This window comes from Argopecten irradians, chromosome 5, assembly GCF_041381155.1.
Source record: "Argopecten irradians isolate NY chromosome 5, Ai_NY, whole genome shotgun sequence".
NCBI lineage: Eukaryota > Metazoa > Mollusca > Bivalvia > Pectinida > Pectinidae > Argopecten > Argopecten irradians.
In genome coordinates, this window is record NC_091138.1 from 22,014,755 (window position 1) to 22,025,194 (window position 10,440).

Consider the following 10,440-nt stretch of genomic DNA (forward strand, 5'->3'; position numbering starts at 1 on the left):
ATAGAACACAGCATCACACGCACATAGTCCTCTCGAATGATCGAACACTGTTATCCCCTCCGACCAAGATTGAACACTCACATATACAATCGGATATTTTACTACAAACTTCAAAGTCTGATAATTTACATCGTTTACATTGAATTCATATATATGATGGATTACATACATCATCAGAATGAACGGGAAAATCTAACTAAAAAAGACTCCTAGTCTACTCACCTATTGGAATGCACTCATAATACTCTGCCACAACGCGCCAACCCAAATCTTCCCCAAAAAACCCTCGAAACAGCCCTGGTTATCGCGTCCTTCTTCTAAGAAAAGTCTATATTTACAATATTGAAATATAACAAATAATTAAGAAAGAAAAGTAAAACAAAGTGCGCAAATACCCTTGGGTTCAGCAATCTCATTCGTAATTATGCATTTTTCTGTCTACTCAGCCACCGGACTTATATCAACATGACGGACAAATACAGTCCTTATCGGTTCCGGTGTAGCTACTGTTTAATAATCTCAAGCAAACAATTTACATTTTTGAAGTTACAACACACGTTACTTCGGTTCATCACCACTAACCCCCACAGCACCATTGCGAAAAGGCCCATTGATATGGCTTCTACATTTTCACTATCCCAAAAAAAAAATATAAATAATTCTTGCATGACAAAAACTTCATTCCCTAGGACTGTACCCCCCCCTATGGAGGCTATCAAACGTTTTCAGTTACTCATTGGCACATGCATATTTTCAAATTGGGAACAAAACATGATTTTGATTTTATAACACGAATTTTTATTAGGTTAATAAGTGGAAACTTACAGTGGAAATGTACATAAATACTAGGGGCATTAATGTACTAATGAAGGTTGTTGTAACAAATGATTATAGGAATCAAATGATATAGGTTTAGGCTCCACAACCTACGTACTGCATCTTTAATGTTTTATACTTAAGGTTGACCACTAGATAATTCGATTTAAACACGCCTGACCTAATTGTGGCCTAACATTGTTATATTATTCATTTGATACCAGTCTAATTGACCATGGTAAAAAAATTTCATTTTCAAAAACTTCATATTTCAATTGAGCCGACGAAGTAGATTGGGTGGAGTATATTTTTTCAACTGTGGCACGCCTAAGTTTAAAGAACCGAATTGGTAACAAGGATGTTTAGAATTTTGTAATCATCGTGCGCATATTTATTGGGGGGGACTTTGTTTAACAATTTTGTTGGCCACGACAAACCGTAGGGAACACTTTTTTTTTTTTAAGGTTTTAATTGTTTTAGGTAACCTTATGGTAATCTGGGCCCATTTGGTAGGGGTTTTATTTGTAAGTGATTGGTAAATTAGTAAGGATTTGCAGAGAAGTGTATGAAAGAATGATAATTGGATTGTGTTATTTGTGATGTTATTTTGTAAACTATTACCAATGTTTTTGTGTTGACGGGCCACGATGTGTTCTGATAGTTTTGTTATTGGTTGTGGTTAATTTTTAATTGTACGGAGCCATCGATCTGAAGCTATTGAGGTAGAACACCCAGCAGCTAAAGATTCTGGTTAGAGCTCGCTGAACTACAGGACCAGGAGGTTGGCGATGGTACGACTTCTGTGGTGAGTATTGACTTCCTTCACTTCAGGTCTAGTTACAAACTATCTGAACTTCAAGCGTACAAGGCAGAGGTTTCATAATTATCTTTCAGGAGAGGCTGTACAATTTTCAGTTTCAATTGCAATTTCAGGGGGTACTTTTCGTTACCATCTGTATGCTATCTAATGTAATTTAGCCCAAATCAGACAGACTATTGATATTGATAAAACCCTGAAAAGGTATCTAGATTCAAGGTCTATGTAAAAGTTCCATTTCTAATTGCAATTTTTAATGGAAATAATTCATGTACCATGTGATACCTGATAACGTTTGTGCGGGACTATCTCCAGTGGTGATGGAACATAACTCTTTGTATTTTTGTTGCTGAAATGACGTTAGTGTGGAGTATCATATTTTAGCATCATTTGATCACCAATAGAAACATTAGTCTCAGACAAACTTATCAGGTGTCATGTGGTATGTAAGTTAGTCCCATTAGCATTCAAGCAAACAAAATATTAAGGAAATGAGCAATTTGACTATTTTATCAGTGATTATAAATAGGACACATTGCTTGGGAACTTGAGGTTTGATTAATTTGTACAAGCAACTTTTGTTAAGAAATATCACTTTCTACTGCAATGACTAATCTTTTGTCTTTGATATACAGGTTATAATTGCTGCTGAACTGTTAAAGAACGCCGATGACTTGGGTAAAATGTAAAATACACCCTACGTCCATAATCAGTGGCTACAGATTAGCATGCAAGTAAGTAATAAAAAAAGTCCAGATCTATAGATCTCACAATTTTGTCGTATGATCTGTAAGACTAAATACCTAGAAACCAATTTTCCAAAAATATTTGTGTTATGGATAATTCCCATTCATCTTCTTTCCTGTTTCTGTGAGCTGGAGGTGCAGTTGTTAAGATCTATAGATTTCACAAGTTTGATGTAATGTAGCCTGTAGGACTAGAAACCTACTAACATTGTGAATAATTCCCATTCAACTTCCCTCCTGTTCCTGTGAGTTGGAGGTGTAGTTGTTCCTGTGAGCTGGAGGTGTAGTTGTTCCTGTGAGCTGGAGGTGTAGTTGTTCCTGTGAGCTGGGGGTGTAGTTGTTAGATCTATAGATTTTACAAGTTTGATATGATACATTCCCATTCAACTTCCCTCCTGTTCCTGTGAGTTGGAGGTGTAGTTGTTCCTGTGAGCTGGAGGTGTAGTTGTTAGATCTATAGATTTCACAAGTTTGATATATGTAGACTGTAAGACTAGAAACCAAATTATGTTTGTGAATACATTCCCATTCAACTTCCCTCCTTCCTGTGATCTGGAGGTATATACAGTGGGAGATATAAAATCTGGGTCCGATTAAAAATTTGATCTCATTGTTATTAAGCTAGCTCGTTAATCAGACTAGGACAGCCAAATCAACTTTATTGTTGATCAGGCTAGGACAGACAGAAAAAAATGTTTATAATAGAAGAGTGAATTTCCATTTAAAAAGTGAAATATGGCAATTAGCAAGAATAGTTTTGTTACATATGATATATCGGCAGTAATTATCGCCCTCACATCATAATTCCATTAGATATTGGATTTTTATATAGAATCATGTTCCTTATTATTAAAATAAAAAATTGTACTATATCAGATCATAATATGGAAAGAATTGTGTGTTTGGTGTCTTTCTAGAGAAGCCTGTAAATATGTCCAGGAGCACCTCACCATCAACGTAGAAGAACTCGGCCGAGAGTGTATCATAAACGCAGCCAAGACCAGCATGTCCAGCAAAATCATTGGATCGTATCCTTCATACACTCCAGGATTTATATCAGTCTATAAAAGTTGTAGTTTCTGCTCCTACTTAGCACTCAGCATAACAGGGAGTGGGACGACTGGTTTGCCCGTTGTCAGTATAATGTGACCAGGTGTGGTGTGTTGCTTGGTGTCCTTTGGCGGCATGCTTCAGTGGTATAGCACTATAAAAAGGGCAACAATTCCACTATACAAGAAGACACAACACGAACATACCGCAGTCTCCCAAACCACGCACCTCACACAATACACAGACAACACACTGCATACATGGGAGGCCGTCCTTACATGACCATAGCTGTTAATAGGACATTTAATTAATCAAACAAACAAACGATATCTATTTTTTTTTTTTTTTTTTGGCAGCATAATTTCGATTTTAGCTGAAATGTAGTCTTGAACCAAAATAGTACAGACAAAAACATTTAATTGTCACAGCAAGGATATCTACGATTATAAGGAACCTCTGAGAACCAAAGATGCACTGTTTGGTCTACACATATCAAATTCACCTTTAAGAAACCATATTGGGCGATGAAAATTTATAGGACTGAAACGATTAGTAAATTTTGTATTCAATTATTCAATCACATGTAATCGATTACTAATCGATTAATCACTTGAATTGAAGGCAACTAGATAAAGTCTATATTGTCTCACTACTGACTACTGAAAACGTCCGCCATGTTTTGGTATCGAAATGACAGAGCACATGCCTTACATAATATAAGCCTACCAATAAATAAGGATGGATTTAATGACAAAATAAACATATTTTATCCCAAATAAGTCCCAAATTCCGTTCCTGTATCATCTTCTGTAACATTGTTTAAATCCAGTCTGCTAACACCGCTGCTTTGACGTGACCTTCACACGTACGACTAATCAACCAAATCAGGATCGCCACGGAGCGACATCACCAAATTTTTGTCAATGAACTTTTATATTTCCATGATCAAAAAAATGAAATAAATCAACAACTCTTATCTTCTATGGAATATGAGCAAAAATATTCCTTTTTTATGAAAAACACATGCAACAGTAAAATTAAAATGTTCATGACTACTGCTCCTTCCACTCCCGAGCGTCCCGGCGGCAATTAGTCCTCCCTGACGTAACAACATGGAGCATTTGCTAGTGTAAAATTGTCAAAACAGCGTGTTGTCAAGCTTTCTTCCTCATGAAAATTTTAAAAAACATTCACTTTCTCATTTTAAACTTTCAGCAGAGACTAATTTCTCACATCAAAATGCATTATATGCTTTGTTGGAGTTTCACAACGTGTACATAAACAGATGAAACTACAGCTGGATGGCTACCTCAGAAATCCATGATCTTCAGCTTACAATGCACTTGCTATGCATGTAACCGATTAATAAAATCTTAATCGATTACAGCAATATAGTTTCATTAATCTAAGTCGCCTCCGATTAATTCGACTAATCGTTTCAGCCTAATGAAAAAAACTTCAGTAATAACCATAAATATGTATGTATGCATGTTTGTTATATATATTTTATCATAGCACGTCATTTTCAAAAAGATGAGAATGAAATATATATTGAGTTTATGAACCTTGACACACTTCTCAGCCAATCAGATTTCTTCTCCAACATGGTGGTAGATGCTGCTTATTGCCATAAAGAACTGTCTGATGGAAAGGGAGGTTATAATATCCAATCAAGGCAGTTAATGTGCTGAAAGCTCAATGGCCGTAGCTCCAGTATAAAGAACACACATGATTCAAGGGTTACGCTCTCAACTGCACAGTTGCTTCTCAAAGGTAAGAGGAATGCTCAAATAATGTTTTTACGTATTACATAAAATATTTTACAATACATGTATTGATTCAGTTTGTATTGGTTTTATTGAAGGACAAATAGTAATATATGTAGTGAGAAGTTTCGACCATTGATGGTAGATTTCTAGTTTTCGTCAGTTGATCAAGTGAATTACGGTACCATGATAACTTTCTAATATGATTTTGTGATTTTGGTACCCTGACAATGACATGCTGAGTTAAACTTTACAATAATCTCTATTGCATTTAAAATTTGCTCTTAAGCTTTGTCTGAAAAATAGATTTTAGCCTTAAAAGCAAAGAAAAAACATCTTAAATAGTGGGCATTTATTAAATATTATGGAATTCTATTTCTTTTTCTCAGCCATGCCAAAGAAGATCACAAATGCAAAGATAGCTTGTTTAGACTTTGGTTTGATGAAAGCCAAGATGAAGATGGGAGTACAAATACTTATAGAGAAATCCAGAAGACCTCGACGGTGTTTCGACAGAAAGTAAGTGTTTGTGGTCATATCGGAGAATATCTGGGTCTGCATGGATGAGGTGTGATTGAGACTTCTGCATACTTATTTTAGGATTACATTTAGTTTTCTTTAGTACTTTCCATGCTGTCTTTGAAGTGCTAATTTATGTTACAGCACTAAAAAATTTTTAAAGGGTATTTCCTGTTATGACCAAACCGGAGCATGCTGGTTTCATATCTGCACTAATAAATTATAATCTAAATTTCTTTTCCGTGTAAAGTTTTTGTCGCATTTGTGCTAAAAGATCAGTACGTTTACCTTATTCACATTCAATTAAATATAGACAAACCCCTATGAAGAATTTATTCACATTTCAATCAAAATACAGACAAACCAGTTAACCTCTGTGAAGATTGGATGTGGAGGATGGTTAATCCTTTAATTACAATGCAATTTGTGTTAAAAAAAACTTGCTAAATGTTCAAAGATGTACAGGTTTAAATCGTGGTAAATTATTCCAATAGTAAATGAGATTACCTCATTAGTTTGGTTTTGTTTTTATTGCTTGCGTTACAGAGAATCTGATATTACCCAAGACAGAATAACAGAAGATCAAATGGCCTCAGGAGCTAATGTTATCTCTAACCACGGAGGAATTGATGACCTCTGCCTGAAGTTACTTTGTGGAGGCCGGAGTGCCATGGCCGAACGTATGTGTAAAAAGGTGGATCTTTAGGAGGATATGCTAAAGGCCACAGTGAGGTAAGAGAGCTAAAAGATATTAATATTATTATTATTTAGATCTTGATTTGTTCAACGACTTTAAAAAAATAACGTTAATCAAACCCATAATGTAAAAAATTGGCGTCCACCTGTTTATAACGTTGCCTTTGATTGGTTGATACAGCAGGTATGATACATTTCTAAGATGGTAAAAGAGTCCAACCAATAAAGAGAGGAATACATATAAAAAATGTTTTATTAGGATTGTAATTTATATATATAGAGTACCACACCAATTATGATATATCCGATAACACTCAAGTTTATCCGTAATTGTTTTTCAACATCAAATTTTAGATAAAAATTATATTCTGAACAGGTCAATTGTCTTACCTGTATCCAGGCCATAATTAATTAAACAAAAATTGGACGGGAATTTAAAAAAGTGAATTGAATTGAATTTATGTTTGCTGTTACTTTTATGACAACTTGTGCTAACATTGGCCAAACTTAGAAGTACGAAGAGAATCTTTTTGATGCCAAGCATGCGTTGGACCAGAGCTGAAAGAGGTGATTCAGGATAAGGTATCAGATGACGACCTCATTCTTATCAAGGGGTAAGTTTCTTATACTGATGCCTTATGAGGAAATGCGTAATAAAGTGTCTTCTTCCAAATCTATAAAAAATTCCATAGCAGGTTTTAAATTTCATGTAATTTTAATCTTTCACAATTTTGTTTTGAAAATGGAAATTCTCGATAGAAATAAGCCTTGTGTCTTATTACTGAAGATTACAAGCTTTGTCCTTACAATTTTACATTATATAAAAGATTTCAGATCAGCAATAGGTTTCTTGTATTAAAATTGACAACTACTATATCTATAGGCCAAGTTGAAAAAGATTCCAAGCTAATTACTAATACAAAATCAACATAAATGGAATTTTTTTTTTTAATGGAAATAGTTTGTTTTTTACTACTTTATTGAAGAAAAATGGGCTTGCTATTCATTTAAGATGATAAACAGTTTATTTGGTAATAACCAGATTACATTCATCCATGTTATCTAATCCAGAAACAAGGCCAGATCTGCAGGCGTCATCAAAAATCCCCCTTCGTTGTGAGCCAATGACTTTCATGTGTGACGAGATGGAAACGATCCGTCCATGATCCCTTGTGTGTAGTGTTAAGCGTGTCCTCGAGCTCCAAATCAGTTTGTCCCAGGGGGTGGAGCTGTGGAGGCCGCACTGTCTACTTTATCTTGTAAGATGTATGCTACCTCACTGGTAAGTGTTAAGAATAAGAAGAATCTAAAATAAAAAAGGATCGAATAAAGTTAATGTCGAACCCTGTATGTATTGGATAGCATATTTGTATGGTATTCTATAGCGTCATTATATGGTTGGAAATCAAAATTGAACAAATTAAGGGGTCAATTTTGCTATTTTTTTCTAATTGTAAGAGAGTCTTCTTAATAATTACTAAAAAAAAAAAAAAAAGGTGCACGATAAGGCGCCTTTGGGTTCCTCTTGTGTTAATTGGAATAGGTCCAGATGAGCATCATTCAAGTTGCATTACTCTTAAAAAATAGGCACCCAACTTGTGAAAGGTATCTTAAAGTGTGTAAACATGACTTGAATTTTCACTTAATGTCCTTGAAAATAACTTAGAAAAACCTTGAATTCTGGTCCAAAAAATCATAGTGGGAACCCTGTTAAATATGAATCATTTAAATGAATATCTTGACTCCACAAATGTAGTAAGGCTGTGTTGAGTTTACTAACCAATGTGATGTTGTATGTGAGATAACCCAGCCTACACCATTAATGTATTAGAGAGTATTCCCTTTTCAAACTCAAGGCAGTTAAATATTTTAGTATTTTAATCCCTCCATCAAAAGATTTGCAATTAATTTATTGTCAGCATACAGTTTGTATAACGCACCTGGCTATGTATATTTGTCCTGTGATGAGAATGAAATAGGAAAAACATTAGAAGATTGTAACATCAAACCACTCTAATTTTTTTCAGAGGGACAAATACATATGCCTTTCGCAAAACATACACATAAATCAAAGTCGATGATATCTTAAGGTGTTAGGTCTCACTTTCCCAAAAATATTCCTGTCCGTTCAATATATTTTCATATTTTGATTTATGAATTAAATAAAGTTTTAATGCATCTTCTGTCAAAGTTTCGAAGAAATTGAACCATCTATTTTTTCTAAATAAATATTCAAATTTGTCATTTTTGATGTAGAATCTGCACATGAAAAAAACAGCATTAGTCTGTACTAAATCGCGTCCCGTTAATGAGAAATAATTAACAAAATGTTCTACAATATATATATTGTTTAATTGACGTGATATAATCAATCCTTTTTTTTTTTTAAATGCTTTACTTCTCGTCATAATTAATTTCTAGTGATCATTTTTGGAGGAAATTAGGTAAAAAGACGCAAGTAAATTATCTAAAAACATTCTCACGCAAAATGAAAATAAATCAAAATTGTGATGTTCAATTTTTATAGAAAAATAACAGACTAAAAAAGTGACAAAGTTGCTTATAATCAGTCAATTTTCAAAAAAATTGACCCACAATTTGTCCAATATAGAGCATTTTTTTTTAGCACCAAAAACCCTTCATTTTTTCATTGAAAAAGACGGGATTCACAATATAGTTTAATCTCCCCTATTATATATACTTTTTATACATTCACTGCAGAAGTTTCTGTTACAATATAGCCTAGATGTCAATAGTTTTAGTTTTAAAATAATTAACAATGTTTAATCAATATATATTTACCATAAAATAGCAAATTAAAGATTAATAGGATTATTTGTGTTCTTATTTTTAAAACTAATAAAATAATTTAGATTCATTAAATTCAAATTCAGAGAAGGGGGTATTAATCAAATCGCGGTCATTTCAAATGCTTGGAAGAGCTTGGGGCACTGTCATAACTCAAGCGTCCTGTATGAAAAAATCAATGATCTGTCTCCCTTACCATGAAACTACATTCGTTCACATACAAAATATAATTTTGATCATCAATTTCATTATTTGACTTTCTTGTACCTAAAGATCTTTTGACACCATCTTAATTTAATTGCCTGAGGAATGCTGTAATTACTTGTTCTCTATAATACTCAGGCCAACCCATATCTTGATCTCTTCAAAAGATAGTTGGTTTGGTAATTAACTGATTTAGAAAACTTCAAATGTTTGGACAGATATCATTAAAATGCTGGGATGTCCTCTAGCACTCTTGGTTCCAGTTTTCATGAACATTCTTAACTTAAGGAAAACTTTTGGAATGCATTACAGAAGTAAGGCAAAATTCTTTAGTTTAAGCGGCCTTCCTTTACACATGTAATGATTTCCTATGTGGAATCTTAATTAAGTTTAAGAAATATGGTTTTTATTAATTACTTTTCATGTATGAAAAACTTGTGCAACTTTTGCGATTTAAGTTTCCTGCCTTCCTCATGTGGCAAAAAACATATATCTTTAGGTTTACTCTGGCAAATTTTTTATTTACAACCTATGTTTTTTTTTTTAACATGCTCGTTTCCTTCATTTAATGGAACCCCAATGATGCCACGTAAAATCTTGTAAGACCTCAATTTAGAAATGAATAGAACATGATTCTTAAGCTTGTATATGAAGAACAACTAGACAAACTGAGACAATATGTTAAAACATAAAGGGCGAAATCTTTTCTACTTGTAAAGTATATGTTCCTGTGAAGAGAATGAAAATGAGCACTATTTATGCATTGTAACTATTCAAACACTCTAATTTTTTTTCTGAGGACAATTGGACATAAAAATACACTCTATTATAGTGATTTAAGTGTATAACACTCCCCTGGAATTTCATAATGAAAAATGGTCTTAGTTTTGGACAAAGAAGAGTCTAAAAGTGTCTAGTACAAAAAATACACACAGTAAAATATCATTAAAATCTATTCGAAAATACACAGTCAAATATCATTAAAAATATGGTCCCACAAATACACACAGTTAAAATA

At 33.6% G+C, this 10,440-nt stretch overlaps 1 pseudogene; it reads left to right on the forward strand.

Annotated features, from left to right (window-relative positions):
- Nucleotides 1-465: 465 nt before the first annotated feature.
- LOC138324323 (T-complex protein 1 subunit alpha-like) lies at nucleotides 466-7,576 on the forward strand (annotated as a pseudogene).
- The last annotated feature ends 2,864 nt before the right edge of the window (nucleotides 7,577-10,440 follow it).